This window comes from Loxodonta africana, chromosome 5 (genome assembly GCF_030014295.1).
Source record: "Loxodonta africana isolate mLoxAfr1 chromosome 5, mLoxAfr1.hap2, whole genome shotgun sequence".
In the NCBI taxonomy this organism is placed as follows: domain Eukaryota; kingdom Metazoa; phylum Chordata; class Mammalia; order Proboscidea; family Elephantidae; genus Loxodonta; species Loxodonta africana.
Genome location: NC_087346.1, coordinates 32,480,257 through 32,502,220, shown reverse-complemented (window position 1 = coordinate 32,502,220; position 21,964 = coordinate 32,480,257). Strand labels below are relative to the sequence as shown.

Below are 21,964 nucleotides of genomic sequence, written 5' to 3'. Positions count from 1 at the left end.
CTTGAGGCATAGTGATCATAACCACATAGTCATTTATATAAAACTGGTGGAGAATTTTCGGTTGAGTTTCTATTACCTTTTGGAGAACACTACATTTCATTGGCCTTTAAGGCTGCTGCTGAATTTAAGGCCTATTATTCTACAGTAAAATATTCCCAGGAGTTTTTTTTTTTCTTTTTTTCTTATTACTGAGAGCCCAACACTTGGTTCATTTTACAAGTGTTCATTTTACAAATATATTAGAGCTGCTCCCATGTAAAATATTCCAGTATAAAACCAAAACAATATTTCCCTTACACTCTCTCTATATATACATATGTATAAATACATATACATCCCTTTACATATATGTAAAGGCAGCATATACATTTATCATATATATATGTGTGTGTGTGTGTGTGTGTGTGTGTGTGTATACAGATTTAACACTGTCATTAACATTAACAGAGATATAGCTAGACAACCATAACATCCAGCCTCTGAGATGTCACATTAAAACTTAGGTTATTTGAACAATTCTAAAATCTCTGAGGAATATTATGTCTTTATTGTAGGTATTATTAAAGGAATGCACAGCATATTCTATGGAAAATTTACCTTTAAGCATCACTTACTCTCACTTCTGGAGCAAGAGCCAAAAACTTCTTGTAGTCTCCCTGTATTCCTGCAGGCTGGCAGCAACACACACGTTATGTTCCTATCTACTTGCTACTCCTTTGCCCAGTACCTTCATGCAGCTTGTGTGGCCTAGTGAAATCCCGTGTCTGTTTCTGTCCGATAGTCTGAGAATTAACCCGTCGCTATAATGATAAAACAAGCAAACAAATAAAAAAAACTTACCTTGTTTTAACACTAGATTCCATTAGATTTTAGGCCACCCTCAGATTTGGGGGGTTATGGTATATATAAGGTGTGAGATGATTACCACCACCAACCACTAAGGAATCACAGAGGAATTCCACCAGCTTACCTTTGTGTCGTGTATGCTGTTTCCTAACAGATAGTGTTGAACAATGGTTAAGACTCTTCAGTCAGACTGATTGTAGGAACGCAGATATGTTTCTTATGATATACTTCAGCTGCCATGTCTGTAAAGCGTAAGAATATTAATTTATGTACCTCATAGGGTTTTTTTGCCCCATAGGTTTGTCAAGAATAAATAATGAAATGCATGATACATATTAATCCCTTAATAATACTACTAGTTATTAGTATTTCTTATCTAAAGTCAACAATCGAACTGTTTACTTGGTTATCTCATGAACAACTATGGCGAACCTTTTTTTTTTTAAATGTATTTATTTATCTTGCTGTAGGTGAAAGTTTACAAATCAAGTCAGTCTCTCATACAAGAAGTTATACACACCTTGCTGTGTACTCCTAGCTGCTCTCCTCTTAACCAGACAGCACATTCCTCCTCTCCACCCTTTATTGCCTGTGTCCATTCAACCAGCTCCTGTCCCCTTCTTCCTTCTCATCTTGCCTCTAGACAGGAGTTGCCTACATAGTCTCAAGTGTCTACTAGAGCCAAGAAGCTCACTCCTCACCAGTATCATTTTCTATCTTATAGTCCAGTCCGATCCCTGTCTGTAGAGTTGGCTTCAGGAATAGTTCCAATCTTGGGCTAACAAAGAGTCCAGGGACCATGACCATCAGGGTCCCTCCAGTCTCAGTCAGACCTTTAAGCCTGGTCTTTTTTTTACAAGAATTTGAGATCTGCATCCCACTGTTTTTCTGCTCCATCAGGGATTCTCTGTGTGTTCCCTGTGATCAGTGGTAGCCAAGCACCATTTAGTTCTTCCAGTCTCAGGCTGATGGGGTCTCTGGTTTTTGTGGTATGGCAAACGTATTTTAAAGGCTGGATAAACAGTATCAAATATTTTCCTCCTTAAATAACTCTCATTTCTAACATTAAAAACAATCAGTTTTTCTGTAACAGATTATTTTTTTCTCAGTCTTTATTTTAGGTTTTGTGCCCTAATTTGAATTAAGGCTCAGTGTTCTATAATTTTCTTGACTCCATGTGAATCCCTTCTCGTGTACAGGGGTCACACCTATAATTTTTCAGAACTCACACACATCGGCTATTTATAAAGATGGGTTATTCAATAGCATCTACAAATTTCTACAAAATATTCCATGGATGCTGGCACATTACAATGGATCCATGCTGATTTTGTCCATTTGACTCTCTATTGTACTCCTCAATAAGTTATTTATATCTGCTATGATTTTTTTTTTTTTTATGATTTATTTTAATTATTTATATATGTGTCTTCTCCTCATCTTGACTCTGTTTGCCTAGAGGACTTTTCTCCATTTCTTCGTTCCTCTCTATACCTCAACACACGTACATGCACATGTGTGTGCACATTCACACATAAATATACATAACACATACATACATGCCACAAATATACCTAACACACATCACTGACCAACCATTATAGATTTACTATTTGTAAGAGTACTATTAGTCGGAATCGACTCGACGGCAGTGGACTGGACGTACGAGTATACATACATACATAACACATGCAAGCTATGGAATATATTAAGGACTTGATATTTGTTCGGTAAATAAATAAAATAATTTGAAGCACAGTTTGACAAGTGCCTTGAGCTTAAAAAAAAAGGTGGAAAAATCTTCCTAACAATTTTTTTTACAAAAGACAAGCATTCTATTGGCATATTTGTCATTTCCTCCCCAATCCTTCTCATAATTTCACAATCTTTAAGGTTTATTGAGATTTTTTTTTTATTCTTCATTTTGATTAAAAGACAACAAACATTTATTAGATATGTATAAGAAAAGCAAGTTAGATATTGAAGTGGGGAAAAATGAAGTTGGAGAAGGTTCAGTGCCTGGGACCGACAATTCTACTTGGAAAAAAAGTATCAAATAAAATGAGGCAGTAGACGATGGTGACCAGGAAGGTGCCTGAAAGTGCATGGGATATGGAAGACCCTTGCTACAAAGTTCAATCACATTATTTGATTTCCGTTCTCAAGATACATTTAGATAAGGTCTTCCTAAGTACAGACCTGTAAGGGGATAGGAGAGCAGCCTAGATGGAGAAATAAGAAAAGGTATAAAACAATCAAACCCAAATCCGTTGTCCTCAAGTTGATACCGACTCATAGTGACTCTATAGGACAGAGTAGAACTGCCCCATGGGGCTTCCATGACTGTAATCTTTACGGAAACAGATTGCCACATTTTTCTCCCACAGGGCAGCAGGTGCGTTCGACCCACTAACATTTTGGTTAGCAGCCGAGTACTGAACCACTGCGCCACTAGGGCTCCTCAGGAAAGCTATAGGGGTAAAAAAAAAAACCTGTTTTATTTATGAAAATTTACTAATGACTTATAATATGCTCCTGAAGTATTTTTTTTTTTTTAACACATGTAAGCCACAAAAATACTTCAGGAGCAGCTTGCAATAATTTATGATTTCCTGAATGGTTTTAATATTTGTATGTGTTCCTTATCCAGTTTTTGCATCAGTTCAACACTGGACAGCCCCTAAAGGGTGCTACAAGCTGAAACCCAGATAATTTAAATCCTTTTTTTTCCTTTTAGTGTTATTAACTTAGTTTACATTTGTGTATAAAGCTACTTATATAAGTTGATAGCTGTCAAGTTGTTTCTGGATTTTTAGGATTTTGTCATTTTCAGCAAGCAAATATAGAATAGGACTCAGATTGTAACATAGATTTCTGTCAGTGACCAGCCATTATAGATACACTATTTGTAAGTAATCTCCTTTTTCAGAAATTGTGCTTCAGTGAATACCTTTAAAATTTAGTTTTTTAATGAACGTACTAACATTCGCAGCATGTAAAAAGTCATGATGAAAGCCCACTGATCCAATAGTTTTGCTGTAAAGAAAAAAAACTATTGAAATTGGACTTTCTCAAATTCAGGTGAGGAATTTCTCCTTCCCATTAAATGCTAACTGCTATTGTATTCCGACTCATAGCAAAGGTTGGCTATGAGTTGGGATCGACTCAATGGAAATGGGTTTTGTTTTTTGTTTTTACTACTGTATTGGAAACCCTGGCGGTGTAGTGTTTAAGAGCTACGACTGCTAACCAAAAGGTTGGCAGTTCTAATCTACCAGGTGCTCCTTGAATGAGGTACCCAGTGCCGTCAAGTCGATTCCGACTCATAGAGACCCTATAGGACAGAGTAGAACTGCCCTGTAAAGTTTCCAAGGAGCGCCTGGAGGATTCGAAATGCCGACCCTTTGGTTAGCAGACGTAGCACTTACCCACATTTTGGACCTTTAGGTGGCCTAGAACTAGGTTTGCGACCCTTATATGGCCATTTTTTCTTGTATATAACAAGTTAAATATACTAAGAGCTATATTTGACATTAGCATGAGGATTTCTTCTCACTTTAATTCAAGAAAAAGAACTTTAAGAAGTGCTTGACCTATTGGAATTCCCTAGAGGATTGGGGCATAGAAATTGAAGTGAGACAAAAATTGGAGAAAGTGTGGCTGGTTAGTTGTTTTAAGTACAAAAGGCAAAAGGAAAAGGCAAAAGGAATAACCATCACTTATAGAGTTTATTAGAACAAAGAATGCATGTATATTTATCTCACAATAGGTAAGCACAACCTGACCCAATTAAAAGGACTTTGTCTAAAAGAAGGAGCCCTGGTGGTGAAGTGATTAAGCGCTCAGCTGCTAACTGAAAGATCAGCAGTTCGAACCCAGCAGCTGTTCCACAGAAGAGAGGTATGACGGTCTGTTTCTGTAAAGATTTACAGCCTGGGGAGCCCTAAGGGGTAGTTCTACTCTGTTCTACAGGGTCGTTATAAGTCTGAATTTGACTCAACAGCAATGGGTTTGGGTGTTTTTTTAATTTATTTTTTTAGTTTGTCTAAAAGGACAAGGTAGAAGACTGATGATGGTATCCCAGCTGAATATGTAATGTGTTTCAGGCTTTGATTGGGGAATGAGAAATAACTAGGCAGTCCAAAATGCATCACTTGCATCATGAGAGGAGTTTCAGAAAAACATGCTCTGAGAAAGAAGTAGCTTTAAACATCTGCAAAGAATTGAGGGATTCAGTGCCAGATAACATTAGTACCTGTCAAGGAATAAATGTCCTTAATAAATTTCCTGCCCTTTACCTCTGCACACTAGCCCCTACTCCCTGCAACCCTGAAGCATCCTAAGGCAGCCTCCATATGGAGCTGGAGGAGAGTGATAATCTCTGCAGGGAAATAGAAAAGAAATTATGTATAAGGTCTTTTACCTCCACAGGCTTCCTATGAAAGTTTATTTTTTTGGAAGGGACACAGCATAATTTTGAATGGGATTCTTAGTTTTTAATTATTATACTGGACTGGTCTTGCTAATTACCAAAATGAGATTCTTCTTCTGTTTTGAAAGAAACCAGTGATTTGGTACACACACACACACATACACACACACATACATTATCTGAGAGAAACCAAAAGGGGTTTAAAATCTGTTGCTGTCCAGTCAATTCCGACTCAGATCACCCCTGTAAAAATTTCATCTAAGGGCAGGAAAATTCTATTGTCACAAAGCAGGTTAAAATGAGTTGAGGAAGGGAGGAAAACAAATTTCTTTTCTGATTTCACCTTAATACTTCCACTCATTCAACGAAATAGTTCTGTAAATAAACTCTGGATTACAAAGCATTAACAAAAATATCTTTCAATTGCTATTTGAATGGAAAATCTAAGTGGTCAAACACCTAATATTAAATTTCTTAACTATTATATTGGAAAAAAAACTGATTTTCTAGAACCAAATTTGCTTGCGTGCAGGCATCTTTCTAGAAAAGGATTTTAAGAATATCCACAATTATTTGAAATGTCAACAAGCTATAAGATTGACCTGACTGAAATGTAAATGGAATTATCACTATATATATATATTTTTTATCTTGTGTCAATATCTGCCAATACCTACCAACTCCCAAAACTGCTATTCATACTCTCCGATAGCAAAGGGGGTGGTATTCACACTTAAAAATCAATATTTGTGGGGAAAAAAGCTATTGGTGATTGAATGAATGAATAAATAAAAGAAAGTGTATCTAAAATTTGAGAAAGGCATCTGAATAAACTCATTTGCCAGCGACTGTTCTTATTAGTGTCAAAAATAACAAGATTTGAGCTTTCTGTGATCTCAGTTAAAGAAAGCTGTTGGGTGAAAAAGATTTCTGGATTGAAATAGATTCTTAAACGTGATATTTGAGTCTCCTCAGGGTGTTTAATGCAGTTAATTTAACACTGAACTCTATGTCTTCCTTCCTGAGAGTAATCACTTTCCTTCCTTCCTGAACAGGCACTGATGTGAAGGCAGGTGAGGAAAGCCTTCATTTACCCACCCCCCATGCTCCCGAGTAAAGGAAACAGAGCTACAGGGGAGAACTCTTAGCACCATTCAGAGCAAGTTCTCTCAAAGAGATTCAAGGGTGTTCTTTTGGAAAAGGACCGATCATTGTTTATATTCATCACGGACTCCATGGTCTGCTCCTGGGCCAGCAGCAGAAAAACAGACAGAAGGGAATGAATGTGTGAAGCTTACTTTATTACCAAAAGGAAATAAATGAAAAAAAAAAAAAAAATCATGGGAAGCTGGCGTGTCTCTTCCATATTTAGCCCTTGTCTTGGACTCCAGATTGAAAAATAAATTAAATCATTAAAAACCAAAAAACCAAACCCACTGCTGTCAAGTCGATTCCGACTCATAGCGACCCTATAGGACAGAGTAGAACTGCCCCAAAGAGTTCCCGCTGAGCGCCTGGTGGATTCGAACTGCCAACCCTCTGGTTAGCAGCCTTAGCACTTAACCACTACTCCACCACGGTTTCCCAATTAAATGATTAGACTTGATAATATCAAATGTCAGTTCTACCTGTAAAATTGAAAGAACACCATTTTCTTATTTGGAAACTTAATGGCCACTTTGGAAAATGAGAACACTTTTTTTTTTTTTTAATGAAATGATAGTGTCTGTGTCACATAAAAAGCACTGTATTAACATACTGTATTAACATTCACTGAAACTATCATTAACAGAAATATTTTTAAGAACCATTCTTGCATCCAGCTAATTGTCCTAGCACCAGTTGAACTAATTTAAAAAGACTGTTTTTCAAAAACTAGAAAATAGGATGATCTGAGACACTTTTTTAAAATGAGTAACTCTTGATACCTGCCTATTGTCTGCCTGAATAATTTTTGGTTTATGTACTTTTTAGGTACAAGAAATTTCAAAGGTTTGTGTTTGTTTTTAAATTTGGTGATTTTTCTATTTGAAGAAAATATATAAGTAAAGAAGGCACAGTAAACATTAACTACCCCAACATGGGCTTAATGAAAGCTGTCAGATGGCAAGGAGAGTGGGCATAAGAGAGTATCAATGCATGATAAGTGCAGGCTTCAGGAGACACACCAGTGCGTTTCATACAATGGAGAGTGCATTGAATATACACTAGGAGTCTTGGTACTCACTCAGGCTTGCCTATTATTAGGTGAGGATGGCAGGTGTGTGACAGTTTCGGCCTGATCACAAGGCCTAAATTTAAATATAAAGGCATATTTCAGTTCTTCTGAGAAATGCAGTGTGGCAGCTGGAGAGCATAGCGTGAGAAAGATGCTCAGAATAAAGTGACTCCTGGCAATTAATCACACTTGTCAAGGAATAGTCAAGAGAAACTGTTGAATTTGACAAAATAAGGGAGTCCTCATGCCCTGAAAAAGAAAGCCTCCAAGTCCTCTTGCACTGTTGGCTATGTGCGTTCAAATCAGAGTGGCACTGTAATAGCCTGCTAAATGGAAAAATAGAAGTTCAATAAATATCAACTAATCCATGAAATACTACATTAGTATTGTTGATTTTAGTATAATTAAAAACAGTCAATAGATCAGTAGGTGATTATGAGAAATGTGTTTTTGTTCCCTTACGTGTCTTGGGGTCAAATTTTCAGGGGTACATCTTCTCCAAGATTGTGGAGGCACATAGTGCCTTCTGGTTTGTTCCCTTGTGTGGTTCCTATCCAAGTTAAGCTCATTCCTATGCTCTACTTGGCTCCCATATTGTTAAAAATTTCACTTGTCTTTTATTCTTCACTCTCCCCTATCCCTAGTAACTTGTGTGTGCCTAATTTTATCAGGTTTGCTTATGAAATCTCTCTCATCCTGCCCCATTTTGGTCCTAAGTTTGTACTCATCTAATTTCTCTTCAAAACTGCCAGCTGTTTTCTAACGTAAACCTGTTCATAACACTCCTCTGCTGGATAGAATAGCTTTGGCTACCAGCAGAATAAAATCATATTTTGATTTTAAAATGGGGTGAAAGTATATGTTTGACATGAATATATTTATACCATAAAAACTTACGATTAAAGAGAATCTACACTATCATCAAATTTTAATAAAAAATAACAAATTTTATATATTTTGAGTATATAGGCTTAAAGGATGTGCTTCAATATAGTCACCGTTTGCCTCTTGTTAAGAAACATTTGTTCTTTTGATAATAAGAAGAGCACTGTCATGCTCAAATAAAGACATAAAAACAATGTGTTGGTTGCCTACTGAGTACAGCATCTAAGACTTTTCCTGGTCTTTCCCAGCAAACTTCTTAGCTCAGTATCTTTCAAATTCTCTATATCTCTTCTCCTACCTTCTTATGCTCTAGTCACATCTGATAGCATGCTTTCCCCAGAGAAATTCATGCTTTTCTATGAAGTTTTCCCTTTTTTTACATTGTTCCTTCTGTCAGAAATTTTCTTCCCTTTTCCAATTGGTGGGTTCCTCCTTATCCTTTAAACCAAGAAAACCAAACCCATTGCTCTCGATTCCGACTAATAACGACCCTATAGAACAGAGCAGAACTGCATAGGGTTTTCAAGGAGTGGTGGTGGATTTGAACTGCCTATCTTTTGGCTAGTAGCCTGAGCTCTTAAGGATGGCACCACCAGGGCCCCACTTATTCTTTAGGGCCCTTCTAATGCTAATCCTCCTCTCCCTTGTTGTTACTAGGGGAATGATTCTCCCTGTCCTGGGTAACGTATAATAACAACCTGAAACTATGTAAGAGCTCTCAATTTATACTATAGTTAGTTCTTAATTTTCTTGACTCCCTGATAAATTCTGAGCTTTCTCAGACTATATCTTCCGTGGATTATACTTGTTCTTTATTTAATCTACAGTCTATAGTGAAATACTTAGTACTTGGTTAGTTTTCAATAAACATTTGTTCAGTGAATGTAAGAAAGTGCTGAGTAAGATATGAACGGTTTGACTTTACATACAAATATATTCCATTTGAATTTTGTATCTCAAAAATTCTGTTTGAATTAAAATAGCATTTCTTTGTCTCTTTAATTACTTCCCTCATTCCTTTCTTCTTCTAACCACCCTCACACAAAATCACAGACAAACACATATTCCTGAATTACTGAAAAATATCTTCTTTTATACATTTGTAACTGTTTCTATAAAGGGGAAATTCCCTAGGAGGGAGAAACTATGTAAAGCAAATTTGTACCTCAACTTCTTAAGCTTCTCCCTAGTCACCCTCTAAATACTTATGGTCTCAGATATTGTCTTTTATTAATGGAAGATTATTCTGAAAAAAAAATCAAGGATTATCTCTAGCATTAGAGATAAACAAAAGCTTTAAACATAAATGATTTTCAACTGGTATTTATGCTGTCTCATAATTTTCTTAAATGGTTGTCCTTGATATTTTTCTCAAAAGAAAAATGTTAAATGATGAGATTAGGAAGAAAAAAAAAAAAAGGCAGCTGGGAGAGTAGTGAGGGATAAGCTTTCAATTTTCATAGCAATCTAATTCATCCTGGCATAGTTCACAGCAATAAATACTCAACAAATGTTTATTAGAAATAATGGACGTCACAAATGTGAACTGAGCATTTACCGTCATCGCACAATTTTCTAGGTTTTCAGAATTCATAATTTAGTGAAGACATGATGTACATTGATTCATTTATTCAGAAATGCTTAAGGAACACCTATTGAGTACCAAACACAGAAAGTACTAAAGGTATAGAGGTCAGCAAGCCAGGTGTGACTCCTGAATTCAAAGACCTTTCGGGCTGGTTTCATGATAGAATATTTAAAATCCATGAGCATAAATTGAGAAAGCTTTTAATTACACCAAAAAAAAAAAAAAAAAAAAAAAAACCCAGAAACAGTTGCCATTGAGTCAACTCTGACTCCTGGTAACCCCATGAATGCCAGAGGAGAACTGTGCTCCACAGAGTTTTCAATGGCTAATTTTTCAGAAGTACATCACTAGGCCTTCCTTCTGAGGCACATCTGGGTAGACTCAAGTCTCTAACCTTTTAGTTAGCAGCAGAGTGTGTTAACTGTTTGCTCTACTTAGGAACTCCAATTATACCTAACGGAGACTGAGATAACAGTCTGCAATTGGTTGAGGTTCTACCATGTATATGCTAAGTATTTTACACAGATGTGTTATTAATGCCAGCTTCCTGGTTTCTTATAGTGCTATTTGTTTCTGAATTTTATGTGTACTGGTATAAACCATTTATTATAGAGTAATATGAAATTTTTAGTGCTATTCTACACTATTAAACAATATTTGTTCTAACTTTTACTGAGTTTATAAAGAGTGCTTTACACCACTATAATCTATCTGCCATTTATTTTTATTTTGGTGAATAGTTTTGACTTATATTCCTGAAAAAAGGAAAAAGAGATAAAGGTTATCGTACATATTAGGATTAGTGGATTGACTTTGATATTATAAAAGGAATAGGAACATGTAATGCAGCTTGGGAGTATGGCCAAAGAATGGCACGAAATGTACCTGAAAGGAACTCTAACTTGAGCAACTGCAAATTTACTGTGCTGTCAAATTCTCTGCTATGCCGCAAACAGTCCCGTGAGGCTCATGCAGTGAAGGTCCTGTGAAGAACTTATCATTCAATCCGGTTAAAAGAAGCTCAACAGGTGAGGCAATGGAGTTAAGATGAAATTAGTCAGAAGAAATGACCCAGACGTGTGCTTCATTCTGGGGCTTTAAGATTATTACAAGATGAGGCTATCATCAGGACAGCATTTGAGAGAACAGAAAAAGAGAAGCGATTGCTGGAAGTATTAGTCCATTTTAATATTAGTGAAGTTTATGTAGTTTTTTAAAATAGCTTTGCTATGGATTTGAAAAATATCATTAATATAACCAAATGAAAACAAAGAAAGAAAACTGGAGTCATGCACTTGGGTATAAGCAGGATTATATTTTTTTATAGTTCCCATTAACTAATTTGACTTAATGTGCACTTTTCTTATCTGCCAACCTCAGCTATCAAGAACATAGCCGAGAAGCAAGAAGCATAAAAATACTGTAAATAACCATTTTTTAAAAATTTCATTCACTTTATAAACAGTAGAACACCTAGCATCATCATTTCTATTTAATGGTCATTTTTTTTCTGCTTTATCTCTACCCCATCTTTCAGTCCAGAAGGAATTACAACAAATAATTTAAAACGGCCTTAGAGGATATTTCTGCTTCCAAATACGAGGAAGCAGATTTTAGAAAAATAGCATTTCTGCATGTAATAATAGGGCATAAAGATAAAATGCTAAAGAAACGCCCATTTCTAGAGTTGTCAGCCAAGATTTTGAGGAACCAAGGAAAGACAGGTTGACTTTCTTCAAGTAGCTCTTTTCTTGGTGATTTTGCTGATTCTGTGAGAAGGCAAAATGTCTGTGAGGTCAGGCACAGAACAGTTACTAAGAAGTCAGAAAGCCAGCAGAACTTTCAGTAATTTCATAAGTCTCAGGAGAAAAAAAATAGAGTTCAGAGCTGCAATGGCAACCAGAAGTTGAAAGGCCAAAATCTTAGAAAAAGCAAAGCATAGAGAAGTCAGACAAAACCTTATGATTTTCCCTTCAGGCATTTACTGAATTCTTATCCTGTGCAGGGAAAAAGGCAAAGTTATTAATCAGAAAGCTATTTAAAATCATTATATTTTTTTGGACAATCTTAAAGTGTTGTAAATATTAAAAAAAAAGAGTGAGAGAGAGGACATATCAAGGAGAAGTTCCCTTGGTAATCAATCCATGAGTTAACTCAGTCGCTGAGTGAATTAAAATAATTTATCCCCACTCTAGCAGGTCAACAAAAGCAAGAAAGGCTCCTCTCTAGAGAAAGATAAAGTTACGCAAAATTTCCACAAGTATTAGGGCAAAATGTCCCATGATCTATCAAAAAATATCCAGGGTACCAAAAGAAAGTATCAAGGGAAAAATTTGACAAGAAAAAGTGACTCAGAGAAACCCCAGTGGTTAAGAACTCTGCTCCTAACCAAAAAGTCAGCAGTTCAAATCCACCTTGGAAACACTATGGGGCAGTTCTACTATGTCCTGTAGGATCACCATGAGTTGGAATCGGCTCAATGGTAAAGAGTTTGTTTTTTTTTTTTAAGAGGGATATATTTTAAAGTAAGTGTGATTTGAATTTAAGAAAATATTTGATATAATGCAGAATTTCAGCAGAAAACTAGAATATGTAAAACCAATAGAATTGCCATTATTTTTACAACTTAAAAATTTAATAACTTAAACAAAAAAAAGTTGTGGCTGACAACAAATTGGACACATCGAAAGAGGTTTAATGAACTGGAAGTGAAGATGAATAGAAAATATCCTGACTAACGCATCTAAGGTAAAAGCACAGAAAAATGATAAAAGGAAATGAGAAATGTGTCTTAGTTTCCTAGTGTGACGGTAATGCAAATACCAGAATCGGGTGACTTTAAAGAAAAAAAAAAATTCTAACAGTTCTGGAGGCTAAAAATTCAAATGAAGTTCTCAGCCCTGTCAATTCTTTCCTTATTGATAACCTAGGCATTCCTTGATTCATTGGTGATCCTCTCCTGACATCTCTCTTCTCCCCTTTAAATGAGTGTGTGCGTGTGTGTCTATATCTAATCTGTTCTTTTTATAACTCAGAAGTGATCAGATTTAAAACCTACCCTACTGGGGTGTATACAATTAATATAACAACAACAAAAAAACCCTTATTTCAAAACAGAATTACAACCACAGGTATAAAAAACAAGGTTAGGATTTCAACACGTATTTGAGGGTAGGGGTGCAATTTAATTGATAACAAGACACACAAAGAGGAAATGAAGAGATCTAACATACCTGCAGTTTGAGTTCCAAAAGGAGAGAGTAGGATAGAGCAGAGCAATATTCGTTGATGGTCAAGAATTCTCCGAGACTGACAAAAGACATCAACCCACAGACTGAAGACATGCTGCAAATCCAAATAGGATAGACGACAAAGAAAGGAGCAACATGGCCTGACCCTTCACTGACATGATCAGGGGTTTGCATCTTGGAAAACTGAACAAATGTTGGTATCACTGAGAAAACAGAGATGGCCAAATGTAAGATGATCTGAGGGAAAACATGGTGAGCTTGATTGTGGAAATGATCAGAAAGGAAGTAAAGAAGTAGCAGAGACAGAAGCCCTCATGAAAGTTCTGCAAGAAGGTTCAAAGGAGGCATCCTCCATCATCAAAGGAAATACCTACACCCACAGAGGGGGGAGTACCTTCAGGAAACAGGGGAGAGGTCATTTAGGGAGCCTAGGTTCTTTACCCAGGTCTTCACATATTGCAAAGTGAACTCACTTGGGCTTCACTTGGTTTATGTAAAATTAAAGGGTTAGCAGAAATAATTGTTGTTATATATATATATACACATAAAACAACATAGCATTTTATAGTTGTCTGTGTTTTCACATATTTTGTGAAATAACCATTGTATGAAAGAGACAGGAGAGATATTAAAAGAAAAATCTATTTCAAACACAGTGGAACTGATGTTTAGAAAAGTTAAGTGTGTTGTATAGGATCACTTTTGCTTTAACATTTTGTATTCCACCTTTAATGGAATGAGCAATTATTTTTTAAATTTGAAAAAAAAAATCTTTGAAAGTTTCATAATATTAAGAAATTATAATTAATACTTTAAGGAGTGATAATGGCCTGTGGTTATGTTTCTAAGAGTTTATCTTTTGGAGTTGCATACTAAAATAATTTGTAACTATAATGTCTGGAATTTGCCTCAGAGTACTACAGGATGTGAGGGAGTAGAAGACAAGATGCAGCAAGATTGACAAGTTAATGATTGTTAATGCTGAGTGAGGAGAACATGGGGAGTTCATTACACTATTCTCCCAAAAAGAAAATAGCAAAGACAATCTTGGAGAAATTAATAAAGCTGGAGGATGTACACTATCACAGTCAAGACATGCATAACTACACTAACAGTGTGGTACTGGCCAACTGAAAAGAGTAGAAAAAAACTAGAAAAAGATCCATACAAGTATATTGTTGTTAGGTGCCATTGAGTCAGTTCTGACTCATAGCAAATCTATGTACAACAGAACAAAACACTGCCTGGTCCTGTGCTATCTTCACATCCTACACAAATAGTGACCTGATTTACGACAAAGTTTATTCTGCAATGTGATTGAGAAGGATGGTCTCTCCAATAAATAGTCATGAGTCAACTGAATACATGTGCGAAATAAGTAAAGCTTGCCTTCCACTTCAAAGGATGTTAAAATTCCAGGTGGATAATAGAAGCAAGAATAAAATTCAGAAAAATAAATCTTACAGAAGAAAACATAGGACAGTGTCTTCATGACCTCGGGGTAGGTAGAATTTTTAAGATTAGGTCACTGAAAGCATTAACTGTAAAGAAAACAAAACAAACAAACAAAAAAACACATGGCACTACATTAAGATCCTCTGTTTATCAAATGCTTACTTGAGTGAATATTCCTTTCACTGCTCAGGGAGAACTTAATGGCAGGTGACATTCAGAGAAAGCAGAGTTCAGTTTTAAATGGCAAGTGATTAAAAACTTTATATGTGGATAGGTCATTTTTAGAGTTGCACAAGTCAGCTGAGACCTAGATGAAGAGTGATTTGGAGATAGACATTTGGAAGTTGTCAGGATATAGTTATTATATAAAGCCTCCAGGATATGTGAATCCAGTTAGAGAGAAACTGTAGAGAGGATTCCTAGAATCTTGCCCTGAGGTTCAAACTTTTCAGAATTTAGTGCCTGGAAATGTGGCTAAGAAGGAGCAGTGAAAATAAGTACAAGAAATATATGAAAGTGTTTTGTTATAAAATGTAAGTGATGCAAGTTCTCCAAGAAGGAGCAAGTATCATATTTTTATGCAAATAACACACACCTTCTACATTTGTTTGCCAGCTCTGCCTTCCCCCTGCAAGGTATTTTAATAAGTAAGCTATGTCAATTTTTTTTTTTTTACAGCACTATGTAAAAAAGAAATTGGCATAGCAGCACTTATGAAAATACTTCACAGGGGAGAGCACAGTTGGTTAGCAAACAAAAGTAGAAAGCTGCATTACTTGCATAAAAACACAGTAGTCAAACCAAGAATTATAGTGAAAAGGGAATTAGAAGACTTACAAATATTTATTGTATTTGGTTAAGGTCTTTGACAATAATAGTTTCAGACTGTCTTTGTGGTAAGCACCAGATGTGAATGGGTTTCAGGGTCAGTCATGGTCCATTTGTAGCATTATGGCAGATTAGAGACCCTTGAGAACCCTGTGATTCAAACAATTCAGCTATAGGATGAAAGAGTTAAAAACAATTTTAGTGCACTGCTAAGCTGCACAAAAGTACAAAATAAACTGCAATCAAAAATGAATTTAAACCAGGAAACTTGGGGAGAACAGTGAGTTCCAATCCTAGTTTTCCGCTGGAGGATTTCTGCCAAATCTGGGGACTTTGAGGTTCTGCTTTAATGACTGCATAAGGCACAAAGGACCGAAGATAAAGCTTAGGGCCTGCCCAAGACACAGAACCAAACTGGGAACCCCTCGCAAAGCAGAAGCCCAACAGCTTACTGAGAAATCAACTCCACCGCACAGAGAGACAGATGCAAAACTTAGAAATCTTCACCCTGGTTCTTCTGTAATAGAAAGGGTAAGGATCATATTACTTCCTTAATAAACGATGGAAAATATGTAATCAAATTCAACGTTCATTCTTTATAGAGAGCTTCTTAGCAAAAGAGGAATAGAAAGCCTTGTTCTGTTTAAGAAACCACATGTACAAAAATAACAAAATCACACCTGATTGAGGAAAAAAATAGAAACATTCCCTTTAACATCAAGAAAAATTCAAGGATGCCTGCTATCCATAGTCCTAATTAAACCTAACAATGAGGTCCTAGCCAGTGCAAATAAATGTAAAATAAAATATAGATGTAAGAAATGGAAAGGAGTTTTTACTGTTTATACAAGATGTAATTCTTTACACCAACCCCCCCCAAAACTGACTGATAGATACAATGGAGACTTTAACAAGGTTCAAAATACAAAAACCACTAGCATTTCTAAATCTATGAGAAAACAGGCAGTAACTTATCTTAATAAATTAAAAAAAAGAGTGATCATTTACAAAAGCAACGCAAAATAGGATTAGTTTTTGAGTGTGTAAAATCTGTAGGGAGACATTAAAGAAAACCTGGAAAATAGAAGAAATAACCAATTGCATGGATTTGGAGACTTGGCATTATGATAATATAAACTGTTATCAAATTGATATAATCTGACTCCATTTCCACTTTGTTTTATTTAATTATTTTGTGGCAACTAACAATCTGATTTGAAAATTTATATCAAAGAGCAAAGGGCCAAGAATAGGCAATAACAGTCATGAAAAAAGAACAATGTAGAAAGGCTGATCTTTCCAGATATTAAGAGTAGTTATATAAAAAAAAAAAGCTATAGTAATTAACACAGGGAGAAATTAGCATAGTAAGAGACAAATGGAGTTCTTGAGAGGTGCCTAAGGTCAATGTGTCAGCTGTGAACCAATAGGTTGGAAGTTGGAATCCACCCAGGAGTGCCTTGGAAGAAAGGCCTGGCAATCTACCTCTGAAAAATTAGCCATTGAAAACCCAGAGCACAATTCTACTCTGAAACGCCTGGGGTTACCATAAGTTCAAATCAAGGTTAGGGCAACTGGTTGTCTTAGACAAATAGCCAAAGGGGACAAGAAAGAAAGAAACTCTAGAAACAAACCCATGCATATGTGGACAGCTGATTTGAGATATAGCAAGAGTGGCAGAGAGACGTGGAAACAGTTGACTCTTCAACAAATGATGATGGGAAGTTGTATGAATAAACAGTCAGCTATTACCAGTGACAGAAACCCTGGTGGCATAGCGGTTACATCTGCTAAACAAAATGTCGGCAGTTCAAATCTACCAGGCATTCCTTGTAAACTCTTTGGGGCAGTTCTACTCTGTCCTGTAGGGTTGCTATGAGTCGAAATTGGCTCTACCGCAATGGTTTTTTTTTTTTTTTTTTTTTTTTTTTAATTAACGGTGACTGGTTTGGGATGAAAATAATGTAATTAACATTTTCTTTATATTTATTAAAAAAAAGATTTTCCTAAATGAAAAAAAAGTCACAAATATGGTTGAAAATAGTAAATGATAAGTATGGAAGTGAAGATTAAAAGAAAAAAAAAACTCGAAATCTGGCTAGGAAGAAAAACACAGCTTGAGGGATACAAGGACAATAGCAAATTACTTTTTAATGTTGGGATGTACAGCATATTTATGGGCCGACAGGAACGATCTCATAAACAGTGAACATGTAACGATGCAGGATGGTAAAGAGATGTGTTACCTAAAAGTTTGTCAGCATACAGAACTCATAATCCACTAAAATGCAATATAAATGCAGCATGATTATAACGCAGGCATTGACATCATGGGCTGAACTAGCACCAGGTTCGTTTTCAAATATTATTATATTGCAGAAAGAGTATATGAAAGAGGAAAATGCTGGAATATTTCTGGAATCATCTTTTTGACATGGTAAAATATAACGAAGGCATAGTATAAGATACAAGAGGGTAGGTATCATGAGACCAAAGGAGACTCTTTGATACAATTTTACATTTTCTTATTCCCATGAGGAAAATGTTCATTCTTGGTAGTAGTTAGAGTTATTCTTTAGAGTTTCTCATTCATAGACAGGGCCCTGGGTCTACTGAGCTACAGAAGAACTTATAAGTATGTGAAAGGCCGAAGCCTCTTCAGCCCTCTGAGGCAAAATTCTGCGTACTTTTATCTCTTTTTTTTTTGCCAACCATAAAATTTTGTTTTTAACTTACATGAATTTATTTTTAAAAAATCATCTAGAGGCTGGTAAAAAAGAAAAGAAACGTGGTTGCTATTACCACTGTTCGTCAAAATCAGGTCCTTCTCTGTTTCTGAGCACATAAGAAGATGGTACTCAAATTAGAGACTGATCACGGGACTTGTTTTGGCTAATCTGACGTGAGGAGGAGCGAGGTTTTTCACTCTGGGTGGAAGTTAGCCTCCCATTTTCCAACCTGGCTCTTATTCCTTTGCTGCAGTGATTATGAAAGTATGTACTGATGTGCCAAGCCAAAAAAGAAAAACACAAACAAACTTATTGCTGTGAAGTCCACTCTGACTCATGGTGACGCTACAGCACAAAGTGGAACTGCCCAATAGGGTTTCCAAGGAGTGACTTGCGATTTTGAACCGTCAATGTCTTGGTTAGCAGCCATAGGTCTTAGCCACTATGCCACCAAGCTTTCGGTACTAAGGTACAGGTGGCATAAATTCAAAGCAGAGGGGCGGGGCATACACTCACAGTGGAATTTGTGGGACCAAAAACAAGTCTTTGTTGGATCATTACTACAGCATAACCAAGACCATCTTTAGTGAACTAAGAAGCTAACTTACTAAAAACCAAATCAAACCTGTGGCCGTCGAGTCGATTCTCATGGTGACCCTAAAGAACAGACTAGAACTGCCTCATAGGGTTTCCAAGGAGCGCCTGGTAGTTTTGAACTGCCAACCTTTACGGTTAACAGTTGTAGCTCTTAACTACTACTGCACCAGGGTTTCCTAGAAACTAATTTACAAGGTCAGAAAAAGCCCGCTGCCGTCAATTCTGACTCCCAAGGCTCTAATCTTTACAGAAGCAAACTGCTACATCCGAGGAGTAGTTTGAACCTCCGACCTCCTGGTTAACAGACAGTGCTTAACCACTATGCCACCAGAGATCCTACAATAGAAGGGAAAGCAGGAGAATTAAATCCCTGAAGAAATAAAGGAGGCTGAGCAAATACCAAATCTTCAAGGTATCCTTGAGTCTTAGGAAGAAAAGAGTTGGATGTGTGAGAAAGTGGAGCAAATATTATCTCAGGTATAGCTCAGGCTATTCATTCCTTTCTATTGAGATTGGGCTTGAGTGTCATCAGTTATTAATTCATTAACAAAATTCTATCTCTTTTTTTTCTTTCTATTTTAAACATCTTGGTATCTTTGGGACCAGTCTAGATTTTTGAGTTATGAAATGTGAAAATAGACTGACTAAAAAAGATTTAATATGCATATAATTAAAAAAAAAGAAATTTCTAGCATTTTATTAATTATTTGAAGGAGATTATCTGGTAAAATTTACAATGAACAAGAAATGGTAATTAGAAATTAAGTATTTCATACCAATTATTGATATTTTAAGAAAATATGCCACACATTGGTCTTTTTTTATGTATGTATTGTCATTTTATTTTAAGCACTTCAGCCTATTTTATTCAAATTTCCCCAAAAAGTATGAACACTTGCAACTGAAAATACTCCTGCCATGGGATTCTCAGAAACCTAATTGTCACGGCTGGGAGACACTTGTGAATACAGCAGTGAGAAAACGTTATTTGTCAGTGAATTCCAGGCATGTCACATAAAAAAAGAGTCACACATTGCCTTTCCTTGTTCACTCCTTATTGCCTTTTAATATTAAGGCATGTGACGATTTTGTTTATATTCCAAGAGTCAGGTTACAGAAAACAAGAAACTTACTGAAAATAATGCTGCACTATTTCATAAAATCAAACAAGAAAATAAACCTCTCAAAATTCAGATTGCCACTTTGTCCTTACTTTGGCTTGCTTGTAGGAATATATTGAAGAAGGCTTTTAAACTTCATCAAAAAAAGCCTCATACCGGTTAATGATAGTGTGGGAGAGAATAGGTTTGCTATGTTTAAATTCCATTAGAGCATTGTGGGTTTTTACTTCCTAAGTGGACCTTTTAACTTCCGAAGTAAGTTCTTTGAGGTCTAAGTTTATTTGCTCTCAGCAAAAATATGGCTTCAGTGACTAAGACAAAAAAAAAAAAAAAAAAAAAAAAACCGGCTTTTTTTCTTTTAAAGACAATAGTAAATTTTCTAAAAGAATACACTTAGGAAAGCTTCCCTATCAGAATATGTAGCTGAAATTTATTTTAAAATTAAATTGTAAGTTACAATGTATAATTTAAATTTTCAATTAAATGCAATACAGCTAACAGAACAGTTAATCCACTGCAATTTTATTTTTATAGGAGGAAGTGCTCTATAATAATAATAAAACTCATAACTACAGTATGCTAAAAGTAAAGCAAACAAAAAAGCATGAAAGTCACTTAGTACCTCATGATACAGTTTGTTTCCAAATTGTGCTCCTTGGTTTTAATTTAGAATGGACAAACGCAAGACAAAGTCAAAATGGTCATTGATAAACAACATTAGATAAATTCATGATTAAATGAGATAAACCAAAAAAAAAAAAAAAAAAACACACAAACCCAGCGCTGTCGAGTCCATTCCGACTCATAGCGACTTTATAGAACAGAGTAGAACTGCCCCATAGAGTTTCCAAGGAGCGCCTGGTGGATTGAACTGCCGACCTTGTGGTTAGCTGCGTTCGCACTTAACCACTAAGTCACCAGCGTTTCCAGTTTTACGTTAGACAAGAGGAATTGCTAATTAGCCTTAATCTCTTCACTTTATGAAGACTGACTAAAATAGGAATTACAGATATAAACCCATAGAGTCCAAGAGAACAGCAGAGGAAATGACAGCAGTATAGATAGGGGTTTCCTCACTTAGCTGATTTACAACATCTAGCCTGCAGGGGGCATGGCTGACGAAAAAAATGAATTATTTCCAGAGATCTTGGGAACTTCGAGTTATTGAAGAAGGTGGGTACGGATAAAAGCTGAAAACAGGAGATTGGGTAAAAGTCTGTATTTGGACTCTACTTCCAGGTCACCTCCTTGTAACCACATATACCTTCCTGGCATGAAAGGTTTTTGTTTTTTGTTTTTCAGAACTTAGTACTTGGGAAGTGGAAGCCCTTGTGGCGCAGTGGTTAAACGTTGGCAGTTCGAATCCACCAGGCGCTTCTTGGAAATTCTGCGGGGCAGTTCTACTCTGTCTGTCCTATGGGGTTGCTATGAGTAAGAATTGACTCCGTGGCAGTGGGTTTGGTTTTTTGGGGGGATTTTATGGGGCCCCTATGAGTCGGAATCAACTCCACGGCAACAGGCTGGGCTTGGTTTTGGTTTGCTTGGGAACTAGAAGCGAAGAGGAGGGTAGGAGTCAGATTTAGGGCGGTAAAGAGGATTGAGTGAAAAGTAGAACCCAAGTCCTCTTTCCCTGCCCTCTCCCAGAATAAACACGGCAACCTGGTATGTATTCTTGCAGGCAACAGGAAATTAGGTGGCACAGTGGTACAAGAACTCGGTTGTTAAGAAAAAGGTCAGCAGTTTCAATCCACCAGCTGCTCCTTGGATACGCTAAGGGGCAGTTCTATGCTGTTTTACAGGGTCGCTGTAAATCCAAATCGAGTCGACCATGATAGGTTTGGTTTTTTGGTTTTACTAAGGAAAAGACTGGCTTATTGTGGCTTATACCACAGTAAAAGAACTTTCAATCAACAAATCCTTTACAGAGAACTACCAATCAGCTTCAAGGGTCTCACTTTTAAATGTAACTGGGCAGTTAAGGTTTATCAAACTTTTGAGGAAAGTCACCAGTATG

General features: G+C 36.3%; 1 protein-coding gene across 1 annotated transcript in view; it reads right to left on the bottom strand.

The window, feature by feature from the left end:
- The window catches only part of LOC100665316 (N-deacetylase and N-sulfotransferase 4), a 509,460-nt gene that overhangs the window by 430,781 nt on the left and 56,715 nt on the right, over positions 1 to 21,964 (bottom strand). The window contains exon 2 of the mRNA XM_023548610.2: positions 971 to 1,088. The gene's annotated coding sequence lies outside the window, so the exon portion shown is untranslated. The remainder of the gene's footprint in view (positions 1 to 970; positions 1,089 to 21,964) is intronic.